This window comes from Plectropomus leopardus, chromosome 13 (assembly GCF_026936395.1).
Source record: "Plectropomus leopardus strain MGB_pleo_1.0 chromosome 13, ASM2693639v1, whole genome shotgun sequence".
Taxonomy (NCBI): Eukaryota; Metazoa; Chordata; class Actinopteri; order Perciformes; family Serranidae; genus Plectropomus; species Plectropomus leopardus.
The window spans coordinates 7,695,624-7,712,132 of NC_142188.1; the positions used below are offsets into that span (position 1 = coordinate 7,695,624).

At 39.7% G+C, this 16,509-nt stretch overlaps 1 long non-coding RNA gene across 5 annotated transcripts in view; it reads right to left on the reverse strand.

Annotated features, from left to right (window-relative positions):
* Positions 1-16,509, reverse strand: part of LOC148187659 (uncharacterized) — a 65,981-nt gene that overhangs the window by 29,401 nt on the left and 20,071 nt on the right. The window contains exon 4 of one of the 5 annotated variants that reach the window (XR_015778443.1): positions 12,662-12,950. The exons of 3 other annotated variants lie outside the window; for them this stretch is intronic. This is a non-coding gene — a long non-coding RNA (uncharacterized LOC148187659). Of the gene's footprint in view, positions 1-12,661; positions 12,959-16,509 lie in introns of those variants that run through there. One more of the 5 variants, XR_015778440.1, reaches the window with a different exon arrangement.

Here is a 16,509-nt window from a genome sequence, read left to right on the forward strand (position 1 = left end):
ATGAAATGTGCTTAGAGAAATACAATACAAGAGGACAGGCCGCCTTCGCTTCACATGTCCTGGTAGAGAAAAATTAAAAAATTGCTTAAGTATTAAAACAATAGACACACAAGTTTGACACTAATTATAAACATTGATATCAAAGAACATAACTGACCTCGATATGAGGGCATGCTCTGTTATTCTGTATCTTGTATTAGATGACTTCAACAAGCGGTATCTGTGACACGTATGCCACACGGTTAAATATACTGAGGTCCACACTCGTTTCCCCAACAGTTGTCCTCATATCCACAAATTAGTGTGTGACAGGTATGTTGTAGTCTGTGTAAGATTCACGTTCCAGTAGCCCAGTGCACACTGTGCACCCAAATCATGTCTGCATGTTTTCCTTCTCACATGACAAGTCACGAAACAAACTACCGCACAGACACCACATTTGTTACAGCAGCAGCAGCAGCAGCAGTGGTGGTAACAGAAGTACAGTAGCAGCAACAGCAATAATACTAAGTTTTAATATGTGAACTGTCACTGAATAAATGATAAAATGTTAAAAAACAATGCAACAAGAGGCAAGATATGCTGACTTCAAGCATAAAAGATGCTGAATCCTACGTAATGTAACTTAATGATAATGTCCCTGCCTGGTAAAAACTTACATCTTTCAAACTCCACACGCTCTATTTGTAAGCTAGCATCCTGTTAAAAGTTTTTTCACCCTAGACTTTCAGCCTAGACCCTAGGCTTTTTTATGAATAGAAAAAAACTGGCATGCTGACTACTAGTATGAGACAGGACACAAATGTGAGACGCTGATGTAGAAGGGGGAATACTATTGTTCATCCTAATCTATACCTTTTGGACTTTCACTGCATCGTATTAAAGTCACATGACTGCACAGGCACTGGATGATATCAGTATATGTAAATCGCTTTTGTAGATCGGCTGCATAATAATCTAATTGAGACTGGATTGTCTCACTAGGAACAGGAACGGCTGAAGTAACAGTAGCGTTGTCGTTACTACAGGAGTTGTTCTTGCTTGTAGCGGTGATGCAAGAGTGTGTGTGACTTTGTCAGAAGCAGAAATACAGGTGGTTGATCTCAGATAAGGGCACTGCAGGAAATGCTGATTTATTGCTTCATTTTCATCTTTCTGTGTTGAAACAACTCCACTCTGCTGCCTGTGGGTTACGACATCACACTGTACTCTTCAACTGCACCTGCATCTGACTAATTCACACTCAAACACAGCCAGATACGCCCAAACACCGTTTTGGCAAGAGGAATGTATACAAAGTTTTACACATGACAACAGGAGTGCTGCTTTCCGAGATGGAGCTGGAGGAATTATTAATGATGAATTGTCTGGCGGTTTGAATTAGACAACGGTTTCCAGAATAAACAAAAGAACTGACTCGACACAATGATCAGATACTGAAGATTAACGTTAGGAATTCATGCTGAAAGTTGAACCAAGTGTCAAGTTGGGGATGCTTGAACCGTAGAACCATAACGGACAGCAAGCGACACGTGAACATGTAGAGATTGTAAAAACCACACTTAATTTTAAATTTACGGCGCAGGGCTGTTATCTGAGGTTCCTATTTTCTGCTGTTCAGCAAATTAATTTATTGCCCCGTTCTTGTTATTATTTGACCTATAACATGTTGTGCCTTTGCAATATTTTTTAAGTGATCTTGACACAATAATATGCACTTTTTGGTTGCAGTGCTATTTATTTACTAAGTTTGAAGTTGCACTTTATTCTTACAATATGTTTTATTTTACTGCCATCTAGCCCACATGTTGTTTACATTTTGTGAAATAAAAATGAATATGTAATCATTTCTCTTACGTGTGGACCTTGACCTTGTGACTGAGGACAAAATCAGGACCCTTCTGCTGGACCAGTTGGGAACAACTGTTATAAATTGTCCTGAGTTTGTTTTATTCTAATTAAATGCTTCATATTAAAAATAAAGAGTAGTTGGTAAATCAATATTTTTTGTATAAAGGAATTATCAAACAGTGTTTCGAGGGCTTCTTTTTCCATTCATACTTTGGGATGAATATAATTTATGTATGAAGGGAAAGTTGTACAATTTTAACATGCTTTTTGACAGTTATTTACATTATTTTAATTATTTCATCTTTAACTGAATGACTTGTCATACAGATGGCAAAATGCCAAAAAAAAATAAAAACTTTAGAAAAACTCAGATCAATGTTTCTTTAAAGAAATCATGAACCAATTACTGAAGATAATACACACAACTTGTTGGGAGCAGTTTCATTTAGGAACCTTTCTTACCGAACTACCTCCCGCCAACTGTGTCCCCGTGCAGAAGTAAGCGCGCATGCATATTCGAGAGAAGGCACACTTCTCTTTCAAAGGATATCTCCAGCACTCAGCAACCTAAATCAAAACAATCTAGATTCATAAAAAGTGCAAAATGAGAAAAAAATGTATATATTTTGGGGTGAACCGTCCCCTTCACATTTCAATTGGCGAGGATTAGCGACTTTCTACTGCAGCTTTGAGATCCCACTGATCAGACACAGCAGTTAAACAACTACATTTTTATCAATGCGCGTATTTATTTCTGTACCCACATTGCACTCCGTGAGAAGAGATTATCAAGATTCACAATGTGCAAAGATAGCAAATAGAGACACACAGCCATCGCTACATTAAGCCATCAGCACACTTGTTTACACAAATGCAGTTATGTTATTCTCACCCTGGAACACACTGACAGACCAGTAAACACACTCATCTCTTCACTGTATCACTCAGGCTTCCTAAATTACAGACTAACTCTGATGACACGACCCACACCTCTTTTCTCTCCTCATGTTCAGTGCGTGTGTCCATTTAGATTGATGTGGAAGTGTGTGTGCACATGCGAGGGGATTTGGGTCTGTGCATGTCCTCCTGTGTTTGAAGATGTTGTGTGTCGGCATGTGAGTGTTTATATGTTTCGACGCAGACCTGCCACTTTGGCCTTCGGGGCTGAAACATGAACCAACAGAGCAGAGTTTACATCAGTACACAGCAATCACAGGAGCCGGCTTCCCAAAAAGACTCGCCTCTGACCACATCAGTGTGGCCTTCGAAACATAAACACAGTTGATTTAAGAACTGATATAGATATATAAAAAGGTGGATGAACTACATTTTACATTTGCCCTTTAGACATGTAGCTGGCAATCTTTTCCGGAGTGACATTTGTTTTGAGTTTCTTTTAGTGATCACCGGAAGGCGAAAAGCCATCATGTTTTTATAGTTTTTGCTTTAATTTGAACTCAGCAACTTTGAACTTTGGTGGCCTTAAATGGTGACAGGAAATAACCGTTTGATCTGTTGTGTGTTTACAGAAATGTATTACTTCAAAATTCTGCCCTGTGATCCATGCATGTGGCTCTGCTTGGATTTAAATTTAGGGTTTTAAGTTTATTTTTTGTATGAACAAGTGTGTGTTTTGATTCATCTGTTTTGCAGCATCGATTCTTCCTTCCACCTACAATATTCTTTGTGCAAACAGAAATTACAGCATAGCTTTCAGAGGAACGGGAAGCTCTTATCTGCTGCAGCTCTCTTAGATTTAGTGTATTTTTACATAAAATTTAGATTTCAGCTGAAACATACTTATATCCTCTAAAACATATTATCATACAGCAGATTTATGCATTTAGAATTTATTGTCTCATTAAAATGCAGTCTTCCACTTTTTAACAAACCGAGCGGTGTCTGGTACTGAATAATTTGAGAATGTTAGATAAAGTAAATGACAATCACAACTCAACAAAAAATTAGCTAACACAAGATGACACAGCAGCAAATAACATTCCACACCGAATTTAAATGGTCCCGACAAACCCACACTGACACCAAAAACAGCTGCCATTAAGCTCATTAATAACCATTTGGTAACATTAGGCATATAATGCTCACAGTTAGATATTTCAGTGTGCATGGTCTGCAGAGACACACGCTATTGTCACTTTTCACACACTCTCGGGCCACAGGTGCATTTTCTAAGGAGGGAGGGGAGCATGCGCAGAAAGAACGCAGTCAGACATCAGCTTCATCGTTTACATGATACGAATTTTCTTTTGATTGTTTTATGAAAAGGTTTAAACAACCTCTCCGCAGCCGACTGAAATTTGAAACCATATGGGCATGTTAAAGCTGACTGAGGTGTTTATATGGACCATGCTTAATCTGTCTGGGATTTTAAATTCTAGTCAGATCAGTCGGCTCCATGTAAACGTGCCTATTGTAGCATGTAACCAGCAGAAGTTGACATGCCCAAAACTGATGCTCAAGGGGTATCTAGAGTGTCATAGTTTAAAGTAAAGAGCCAATGGCCAAGCTGCTGGATTTGACAAGTTGGGAGTTGCCTTAACAAGCCACAGTGGTGGAATACCATCATCACAAAAGTGTAAGGCACGCAATTTCTGATTTCCCCCAATGGTGACACAGTTAACTTTGTCTGCACTGTTGCCATTGTTAGTTCTGTTTGTACTGTTACCACAGTTAACTGCTAGCTGCCAGTTCGGCCACCTCCATGTCAAGAGCCATGTGCAGGCAATCCATGCTCAAACTCTGAGTCATATTTATGCTCTGAAGGTTGCGTAGAGCTCCTTTAACTGTGATTAAAGGGAAATTCAATGATGAAGTCTGGATCCCCAAATTTTGGGCTGCTACATTTTTTATCAGTTGAAAGAGCAAGAGTGACCAAAACAACTATCCCTCCAGCTGATGACGATCTAATCTGTTGTTAAGAGATTTACAGCACAAACTAATGGAAGTTTTGAAGCAGGGCGAGAAGATTTCCCTCCATCAGAAAAGGGGAGGAGATTATATCTGCCGTATTTTTCAGAAGACTATGTAATTTTCCCCCTTCTTCTAGTTCAGGCAAAGAGGAGGATGATATAAATCAAATGAAGGACCTCCATCCTCGAGGCCCTTAGAGCTGAAACCCAAACCAAGCCGAGGTTAATGGAAGTTCAGCTCAAGATTTATTTTAATTGTTCCATTGTAATTTCTTTAACTCAAACAAAATGTCTCCTTTGTTGAAGTCACCCGCTAAATTATACCACATCTGAAGTGGAAAATGTAAAGTGTCAAAAAAAAGTTTTTTTCCCCTCCACTCTCTGGGTTAAATCAATAGAGCAATACAGTGTTAAACTCCATGATTAAAAGCTCAGTTCGCGAAGCAGAGTGGGAATACTAGAAGTCTCAAAAGGAAATGGGAAAATATGACAACAGAGGAAAAAAAAGGAGTTCTTTTAGTTTCAGCTTGAATGAAAGGAGGCAGAAAATTTAGGCAACAGAGTTTCCTAATTAATTGTTTCATCTTTCAGTAATTCATCATATTTTCAAGGCAAAAGTCTGCTGAGGCTTACACTTTAGTTTCTATAACGGCTCTCAAAAGATAAAAATACAGGTGAGTATTCAGCCATTAATATATCTACTTAGTAAAAATCTATAGTGCGTACTGCCTCCAACTGGGACATTCATAAAAGGGCCAGTCTCATATCTTTCACACGATGACAAGCAAATTAATTACTCGACAAGAGTTACCCTGGAGTTTCAGTAACTCATAACAATAGCACATGCAGATCAAAGGGACAATCTGTACATAACCATTAGACAGGTGCAACATTGTCAAGCACCACAACGAAGGCCAACTTCTGCCCTTGATCAGTGAGCCGACGTCTGTCCTTGATCGCTGCCAGGGAACTCAGAACGCGGTTCTGCATGAATCAGTGCAGGAAGACACCACATGAAGCATGACAACCGCACGAGCCAGCTTCGGTATGAGTGTTTGCAAACAGGAACTAGCTGGTAATCTGCTTCTCCCTCCATTCCTGCAGCCCCAGCTGTGCAGGGGCCTATTTTAGACATCCAAAATGCATGCTGGGATACACTGACACCCTGTGAGCAGTCATCAGCATGTGTTACCATGAAATAAGTGTGTGTGTCTGTGTGTGTGTGTGTGTGAGGATGGGAGCTGATGATATTATTAATAATTATTGAAATAACTTCCTGCCACCTGTCTTGCAGTTGCCTCGTGCCAAAGTACAACACATAGCGATGAAACTTTTGAAGGAGCTTCTACAAAACTAACAGCTCACGTGGCAAACTGACGCGCTATAAGCCCCAGCCACAAATTCATTTCAGTAATTGCTGTTTAACAGTTGTGACTCATCTGCATATAACTAAGTTTTTCTTGGGAGAGTTTTTACATTAGCTGTATCTGGTAAGTCAGTTTTACTTATTAAATACAAGATGAAGATGATTGGTACATTGCATGAAACTCAAACTTCAAACTTAAGAAGTACTGAACCTGCTGTCCGCTGTTCTTACTGTCACTGCACAAGTTTCATGAGACATGTTAGTCATGTTAGGTTGTTATTTTAAATATGATGAAACAATACACTGATTAAAGCAAACTGATGTCAAAAGTAATGTTTAAGATCTGTGAAAAAGGCAAGCGTAAGTAAATCTTGTTCCTGAAAGTGGTTGAAATCCTGAACTAACACTGGTAGGATACATAAACTATTTTCTGTGTCACAAATCCACCTTGAGTCATCACCCTTGCCCTGGATCACTCTGCTCCTACTTACATCCAAATCCTCAGCCACACTAAGTACCAGAGCTCATGTAACTCACGCTAGCACAGATCTGCCTTGCCTCTTTAACACCTCCTCTGACCAGTCAAAGTGCTGAGGTAGCAGGGCTACTCTGAAATGAAACCGCTTTTAATGTTACAGAGTTTTAATCTGTCAAATTGTGTGGGCGGATTGATGAATCATGACACTTTGGGCTTTAATTAAATATTATTTATAAGCCATGGTCTTCATATCCATCCTGACCACAGCTTCTAAAGGCACAGCATAGTTTAACGTCAAAATTATTTACATTTTTATTTCCACAGGTGTTTTATTTTCCTACTTTTATTTTAACGCATCTACTGAATAAATACTTTGTGATACTATGCATCTTAGATACCAAGAAATAATAATGTAAAATTTCCAACCGTGAGGCCTTTACTCAATGGCAAAAAAAGAAAAGAAAGGAAGAGGAAGAAGAAGATGAAGAGTAGCATGCTGATGAAAAAGCCAAATACATCATTTGCAGTGTGGAAGATTGCGCCAGGGTCTGATACCAGACCACCCAACTCCTCACCAGATAAGCAAACTTTCTGTTGCTGCCCTTACACAGTTTAGACAGTGCTTCAGGATTGTCTCCAGAGCTCCTGTTCTTCGGGCAAATGGTGAGCTCAACGTCTGCCAGCTTTACACGAGCTAACACAGCAGCGACTAACGTTCCAAAATGCAAAATTTGAAATCATCAGTTATCTTATTAGTATCAGTGATGAGAGGCATGTAATTGATGTTTGTACATATCAGCTGAAAAAATCCATATTGCTTAACAGTTTATCATATTCTAATCGTTAATGTTTAATTAGCTAGTGACCAACTAAGGATACTTTTTTTGAGCACATACTGGTCTTGTGTGATCTGCCATCATCTGCCAGATGATAAATGGAGCAATGACCAGTTTGGGCTGGTCTAGGCTGGTTTAAACCTCTCTAATGCCTCATTTCTACAATGTGGTTTGGCCCTACTCGACTCAATTCAACTAAACTCACTTTTAGTAACAAGTCCTTTTCTCTGTTTCAATTTCTACTACAGATAGTACCCCCTCAATGTAGGGGGGGTTCTCAGTTTATTCCCATGGCAATAACACATGGAAATGCTGTAACATCATCTTCAATGATAAACTCCCTGTACCTTTTCATCAGCAACCAACCGGAGGATTGTCTGCACTTCATTCATTCATTATTCGTAGTGTTTGGAGCATGCAGCATAGTTTTTCAGGCTGCCATGTCCTAAAATCTGTGTTGGATGAGCAAAAAATTGTGGTCAACTTTAAAAATGGCAGGTTTGCACAGGATGCCCATCTCAAACTAGTGACAGTTTTCTCTGAGCAATAAGTGGTCTGCAGTGTCTTAAAAATCCAGTAATACTAAAGAAAACATATTTATGAAAATTAGAAATCATATATGCCCCTAAATCCTACACATCTTTAAATCCACCTTGCAGTATTGGCTCAGCTCGCTTGCAACTGTGTTCAAGGTGGTACCAAAAAAGTACAAGGTACTATCCACAACTTTGCTGATGGAAAACCCAATTAGGAATGAGCTCTGTTGAGTCAAAGTAGTGCTGTGCCATGTAGTGGACATGTGGCATATCAAATCCAGGCGTGGTTAATCTGAGATTTGTGTCGCAGATGCTTCTCTTACATGATTGCTATTCTTGTTGTTCTCCTTTCCTGTTTTAGATGTGTGTAAAGTTTTATATTATTAGTCATCACTTCTTCCATCCATTTTTACAGCTGCAGCACTAAACCTGGAGGGAGACAGACTAGTTGTCCTCTGGGATGTCCGTCACTACGTCGCCTTCGTAGCTCAATGTGCCAGAAGACAAACGGGTGCCCGTTGCACTCCCTGGCATGATGGGACACTGCCAGGCATACCCGCCTGCACCACAACTAGACTGCATCCCACTAAAGTACAAGATGGTAGTGTTTAAACCCACTGCTATCTGTGAGCAGAGACTGAGACGCTGATATTTCACACTGTCTTGATTTCCTCCCGAGCTATACGATGCCAGGCTGGCAGCCATGTTGAAGCTGTAACTGCAGAGGGAGATAAGTGTCGTGACTCCGAGGTTTCATTACCTCCCGCACAGTTTAGCGGTGGATAGCATTAGCTGTTAATGGCCCTTCTAACTAAAAGGGGTGATTCAGACAGACAGCATTCAGCCCATAAAGACACCACAGAGAGCATCTTGCTAAATAAGGATACACTCCTAAAACACAAGGTGTCGTTTTCAACACTCCATGTGTCTCCTTTCAGATGGCATGCATTTGTGTCACTTTTCAAGAGTATTATGTGTTTAGTAGCACATGCTGTTACCGGTTATTAATGTTATGTTGAAAAGTCACACACGCAAGTTAAGCCTTGAAGATAGGTGCAAGAATATGCTGAAAGAGACATTTATTAAAGCTGTACGCACTCATGACAGAGGTAAAAAACAAGGTCTGCTAACAAGAAATGTGTGCTGATATTAAGGAATTTGTATATTTGTGTCTTGATTAATACATTTATGTCTAATTATATGATATCAATTCAATTTTTAACCTTATTTCAAGTCTTAAATGAAGAAACTAACAGTTTGATTTGTTGTCTTGTAGCAAAAATGAAGCCATCATAAGAGTCATAAGATGAAAGCTGTACCTCGGCTCATCTACAAGTATGTAACAAGGTTTGCAAGATTTGATTACAAGGAATCTAAATTTAGCAGAGCAACTTATCAAATCAAATAGAGGGAAAAACAGACGTACAATCAGAGTTTGGGGCTGCTAAGATCTATTATTTAATAAGAGAGTCCCGACGTAATCTAAAGTGTATCCAAGAAATTTGCTGCTGTGCTCTGATGTTCTGGAAATTAGATCTGTCTTATTTGCCTTTTATTCATATGCCTAACGTGCATGTGTGTGAATAAATACATGACATAATTTCATTGTTCTGCTTGACTCTGCTCAATTTGTGCTTGTGAAATGAAATGAAGATTGCACGCGTGCTTGACTGTAATAGATTCTCAGCGGGGAATATGTCCAATTCCACAAAGCTAACGGACCCCTTTCCATTCGTTTTAACTTCATAAAGTATGTCAGTTTGCAAATATGTGGCTGTGCATTACAGAGAGGATGAGAGAAGACATTTAATATCCCAAATGTGCCAATATCTCAAACTATTAGGGCTGAATTCAAAGTACTGTATATGCATTGATGTACTGAAACAAATTTTTCATCTTTTTTTTCTCTTGTATTTTCTAGGTACAGAGAGTTGCTCTGGCTCCGGTAAAAGCTCTGAATCTTAAATTAAGATGTTTAACATGGCCACAGATTGGCCTTTGACAGAGCATACATTTATTATAAGTTATGAGCCACTGTATACCGCCTGCGTACGGGCTGTATTGCGAGGTTTCCCATGCTGTAAACTCTGGCATAAAAAGGTCAAGGGCCGTTTGGGCATGTCGAGTGGATTTGGCAGCACATAACACGCATCTTGTCTCTCTGATAGGTAATAAAAGCTAACAAATTAAAAGCCCCGTGCAGCTCCCAAGACTGGTGACATTTACACACTGATCGCCCTGTTTATGGCGATGGCGTTTGCCAAACTGCGGCTGTTGTCTGGACATGTGTCATTGACCTATTTTTCTCCCAAATATAGTCAGTTATGTTGGTGTCTTTGCACTTGTGACAGGGCTGGTGCATCAGGGGCAGTGTTTAGATCAGGAAAGGTCAGATGTATACTTGAAGTATGGATGCACTGTACAGGAGGGTAATGAAAAGGGGAAGGGACTGTTTTGTTAATTGCTCATATCTAGGATCAGTTTATGGCGCACCGTCTGTGACTTTATATTTGCAATCACTTTACGGACTATGAAAAGTAATTAAACAGATGTTGTTCAAAATATGACTTCTTAAAAATTCAAAACAATAGCTGTCCAGCGGCACTTTGAGCTTCCAACAGTCCATTTTCCATTAAAACAAGCATATAGTCATGTGTCATTAGCTTCATATTCCCCATCAACTGACCGTGACAAATATCACCCAATGCCTCCTTGATACGGTGATATATGACATAGTGTAGGAACATAATGTAATAGCATAGCATGTTGTCGGCAAGGGATACAAAGTCAAAGACTGTTTGCGCGGGTTCACAATGTTCGACGGCCTTATCATTCCAATACTAATCCTGCTTGTTCGTCCCTGGACTCACAAACAGCAGAGTCGGGTTTCTAGCCCCAGGCAGGCTACTCTGGGACTGTGATGACAGGGGACAATCCTGTAATAGAGTTCAACTCTTATTATCAACATGCTGTAAAACTGTATGAAGGTGATTTTCATGGACTAACGTGGAACGTCAGCCTATTTATCACATCTCATCTATGGATTAATCCTATATATATGCTGCACAAACTCCTGTTATAGTATAAGCTTTGCTGACAGTCCAACTGTAAAAGCTGTAAATCAAAAACTAAACTGGAAGTCATTATAACAGATTTCAATTACAAACAAATATTGACTGTCATCTACAATGTTTTGACCTTTTTCGGTCCATCATTTGTTTCCATCTCAGGCAAGCTGCACATGACTGCGTTGTGATTAGGCCGGTCTATCACAGAGATTTGATTAATTTCTACTTCATAAGTCGATAAATTCTCACAAAAGCTTCATCATGGACAGATTCACTCCTGGAATATGATTGGCCGCCCCTGATTTTTAGCCTCCCTGCAGGGTGGATGTCCCTAGTGCTGACTTTAGATAGAGACATCTAAGCTGGTAGTAAAATCAAGATGCATTAAAATAACTGTGTGCCAAAATAGGTTGCTACCCTCATGAAACAACACACCCCTTTGCTCATCCCATTGCAAAAGTACTGAGCTGCCATTTATCCTACATGGTCTCTTGCTGCCCTCTAGAGTACTATTATACCTTGCTCTCACAAACACATACATGCACACACAAACACCCACACTTTATACTGTATATTCCCAGTCACAGCACGGATCCTGAGTAGATCGGTAGAGCAAGGACAGTCTGAATATCTCAAGACTTGCAACCTGCTAAGGACGTGTAGCACTTTTCCACAGATGGACCACAAACTGAAATTGTGAGCCTTCAGAATTTCCTGCTCTCAGGACAAAATACACATCAGTACCAAACAAGCATAAATGCATAAATGCAAGGCTGTTTTTGTTTCAACATGGATGGGGGTATACATGAAACTGGGGGCTTGGGATCCGCCCCAGGAAATTTTGACCATCAAACACAGTGGCACCGTTAGGCATGGGCGTCCAAGGCTCCAGTTTTAAATGTTTTATAAATAGCCCTGGATCTAAATATATATGCTTTAAATATTTTTCAAAAATAACGAAACATAGGCCTGATTAAAAAGCCTGGATCTAATAATCTGTTATTCCATTTATACTTGTACTTGAATTAATGTACTTAGTTACATACTACAACTGTTAACACAATATAAACTTAACTTTTTTCCAACATTTTTTTGAAGGTAGCAGTTGCCAAGTATTTTATATGCAATACTTATTTCTAACAACTAATAATATTTCTCTAATCACAATACATAATCTGGAGAGTAAATAAAAGGATTTTTACGGGTAAATAAAATGAATTAAAAAAATGCATCAAAATAGAGCTTGTTCATTAAAAAAATAATAATCCAGAGGAAGGAACACCTCTACTAGGGTGTCCCCAATGTCCTCAAATCCTAGAAACGCCACTCATCAAATGTTTAACTTCATTCTGGTGAATTTTTCTGCATCAATTTGTGTGTTTTTCGCATGCATTTATGATGAAAATGTCTTAAATATCAACAAAATAAAAGTCCTCTGCTGCTTTCATATTTATATTGGAAAGACAAATGTACATGTTTGAAATACAAAGTTGGACGTGTCCTCTACGTCCCTCCAGAAATCTATGCCTATGTATAAATGCATTCTTTTCAGACTAATCAAATGAGCATAAGTGGAGTATTTTGAGTTTGGTTGCAGTAGTACCTCTACCAACAGTGGTAGAGGTAAAGCAGTACAAGTTTAGGAGTTGAAGTAGCTGCAGTTATAAAAGTGCAGAGTTAACGATAGTCTATGAGTGCCTCCTCGGTTCATTGTTGTAATAGTTAAAACAACTCCTCAAAACGTGACGGTGCCTGCAGTCCGGGGATTGGTCTCTCCCTTTGCATAGCTATGTGGTGATGTCTTCATCAGTGAGGCGTGTAGCGAGCTGCTTCCGTGATCCGTTTAGTGTCGGCAGAAGTCCTGCACGTCCCCTCAGGTAAGCCTCTGTCAGACTCCAGACAGATAAAGCAATATGAAGAATAACAAAGCAGACGACGAATCCCAGAGATCCTCCTCTAGGCGATCGGGCAGTTTGTTTTTGCCCAAGACCTGTCAGATTCTGAAGAAAGGCTTAAAAACAGGGAATAACCCCAAGAGGTGAGCGAATGGCGTAAGACAGAAAACAGACGTTTAGCCTTGTAACTTTTCACTGGAAATATGCACAATACTCCAAAGACCTGACAAGTGTTAATCGTATCAGACTGATATGTTTACGGCAATGAGTTTAACTGAAATATTAAAATCATCTGTCAGTCTTTCTACTGATGTGGCTAACCGCTTTTTATCAGATGGGAACTTTTGTAATGATAATGACCTTGTTTGAAATGGGATGGTGTTGACAGGGACACTGTGGACTGGCCTGTTTTTTTTTTGTTTTTTTTTTTGACTGGCTGCTGAGTGGCCATCCAGGGCGGGCAAGGTGTCAGACTGCCTCTTGGGTCCTCAGGCCATCTGTTTGGGGTCCTACTTTAGCTGGGGAGATGTGTGGCCGTTTTCTGCTTAATTAGGTCCAGTAAACAGGCACTCATCAAAAAGCAGCTGCTAACGTCCCCATTAAGACACAAACACACACACAGATACACGTACACACCGGGACACAAAAACAGCCGTGCCGTGGAGATAAAATCAAACAAACACGTCGGTAATGGCTGTGGGGATGATTAAGGTCAGTTCGAAGTGTGAACTCTCTCACCTTGACCTCTTGACCCTCACAGACACCTGAGAGCCTCCCACTGTATCAAGCCTTGTTACAAAGTTGAGACATAAGGGGTGTTTCACAATCCTGTGTGCGTTATTGGTGTTGTTTACCATAGCAGTGAGTGTGTGTGCTGCACATGTGCGTAAAGACGGAATAGTTGCCACATTATCACCTCAGAAAAATCACAGGGAGCATGAGAGTGCTAACAATCAAATGCCTAATAGCACAATTATGGGGCTGTGTGGATCGCCTCCACAGTCAAACAAAACAAGCCAACAGGAGAGGCAGCAGCCGCATTTCCACATCTCACACCCAGCCTCCTTGTTTGTGATTTCACACAACAAAGTTGTAAACTGGAGGGAAATATACTTAACCACACTGGACGGTTGCCAAATTTCCATAGGGCATTAGCAACCAACTGGTGCAGGCTCATTAAAGAGCAGAGAAACCTATAACCATTAAAAGGCCATTAGGCAGCATGTAATTTTGTGGAACTAAATGGCGGAGAGTAATCAAAAGCACATGAAGCCCAGCTGGGCGACTGGGCAAACTGTTTCGATTAGGGAGGAATCCATCATCGACAATGGCAGCTTTTTGGGGGGTCAATTTTCCTGTGCACTCGATCACTTTCACTCTCTTGCTCTCTCTCTCTGTTTGCAGTTTTCATGCTCTTTGTTATTAGGATCACTTACATTTACAGTTAAAGCTGCAATAGACGACATTTCTATGTGGAAAACAGCTACATGGGTCATTTGTACAAGCAGCTTATTATGACTCATATTTATGTTTATTGTTAGGCAGCAGAGGCCCAAGTAATTATGACTGAAGCACAGAAGGAAGCCAGGTGAAGTAGTGCAAATAGCGACAAAGTACACAAGGTGGATTTCCATTACATATTTTGCACAAAACTTAAGCAATATTTTCGAAATGTTGGTAAAACACAATTGCAAGAAGACTAAGTTTCCATAGAGTGATGTGATGCGACTTCTTTAACGATGTTATGGGTATTTTTCTCTCACAATAAAATTACAAGAAGCATGGCGATGGATATTCAAAACATTAGCAGGTTTATTTCTATTGCAGCCACCACACTAGCCGCCAGTGTTTCCAATCAAAGGTGACGTAGGCGTGTTTTGCAATGGAAAGGCAAGCCCCTTATATGTGGGAGCAGCCACGTATGAGGGATTTCTGGGAGGTGATAGTCCACAATTTCATGAAGGAACTGTAGATTCACAATTTCCGTATGATCCGCTCGATTTTTGAAAAGTTATGCAAAGCAATAACACCTCTTGTAGCACCTGCTGCATCATACCTGAGGGAGCCAGCTCCTTCATCATGGGAATGGAGCCAAACTATGTAATTACGACTTCCAGGTCCAACACATAATACCACTGGGCTCAAAAATCATCTGTAATGTATGTATTTATATACCTATCTCCTAAAAGTTGTGAAATTCTCTAAGAGCCCAGTCCAGCGTTACTTTCCGGTTGTCATGACTGAATGGTTGGGACACAGGGTTAAAGAAAATGCTGGTGTGCTTGCTCTCTGGGCACACTAATGAGAAAACCCAGGTAATTTTATACCAAGAAGTCAAACTTTGTTTGGTTTCATGCATCAATGAGCAACTTTTAAAGGAATGAGCAGGGCCCCTCCTCCAATGCAGTATCCCGTTTTCATTATACATCCATGATGTGGATGAATGAGTCAAACAAACATAGGACTTTGACCCAGGAGTTTGCTGTTTGTGTCTTGTGGGAAACCAAAAGTCAACGTACTTACAAATGCTACTTGAACGTGATGTTAAGTTACATATCGAACCTAATAAAGTTACATTTTAAACTAAACCATGATCTTTTTTCTAAACCTAACCAATGTGTTTGTTTGCCTAAACTTAAGTAGTTTTGGTTCCTAAATGCAACCATTCACAATGTGAAACACGTGTTAACTGACAGTCTTAGCCTTGTTGTTTTGGGAGTTACTGGCAAATAACCTATTCTGTCTTTTAGGTTTTCAGGACATGTTGAAACATAAACCTGTAACACCAGACTAGAACACAAAATTACGCTAAAATCCCACCAAATTCTAATTCAGAGGTCACATCTAACATTAACTATATTTAGGGCAAAGTACTTCATTTTACAATGTAGAGACAAAACACCAGTGGCTCTAAAAGCTAATACAGTGCTCCATTCTGTTAAAGCTTGACGCTGCAACATTTTTTTCCTGGTGATATGATTTGATAAAAAAACATGTTGGCCATGTTGGTAATTATTTATATACAATTTAGTCATATTACTGTGCATGTATTATAGTACAATACAGTACAGCAGTTGCAAGTGCTGCATTTTGCAACACATTGACTTTGTGCAGCTTTATTTGATTCAGTATTTATCAGAAATAAACATATTAAATTGTAAATACATTTAAAACAATATATTTGCTTAGCATCTCTCTGCAGGTGATCAGATATAATGCTTACCATGAACAATGTAACGACAGCTAAAAGTGCTAACAGTAGCACTACAACTCGTAAAACAGCGTATTATATAAATATCCTCTTTCTTAAACAGTAACTACCCACTGAACGCACACGCTGCATTGACCATTCACATGCACAAAGGTTTAATCACCAACTTCAGTTTAATTTCCACCCCAGGCAAAAGCAGTTTAGAAAAAGGCAACTACCCTGGGCCTTGTAAAAGTCATGTCAAATTGTCAGACCGGCTCCCTGTAGTGGTAAACGGTGTCCAAGAGTAAGTTTATTACGTGTAAAATGTCATTAGGCCGGTCAAGGCACATATTTTT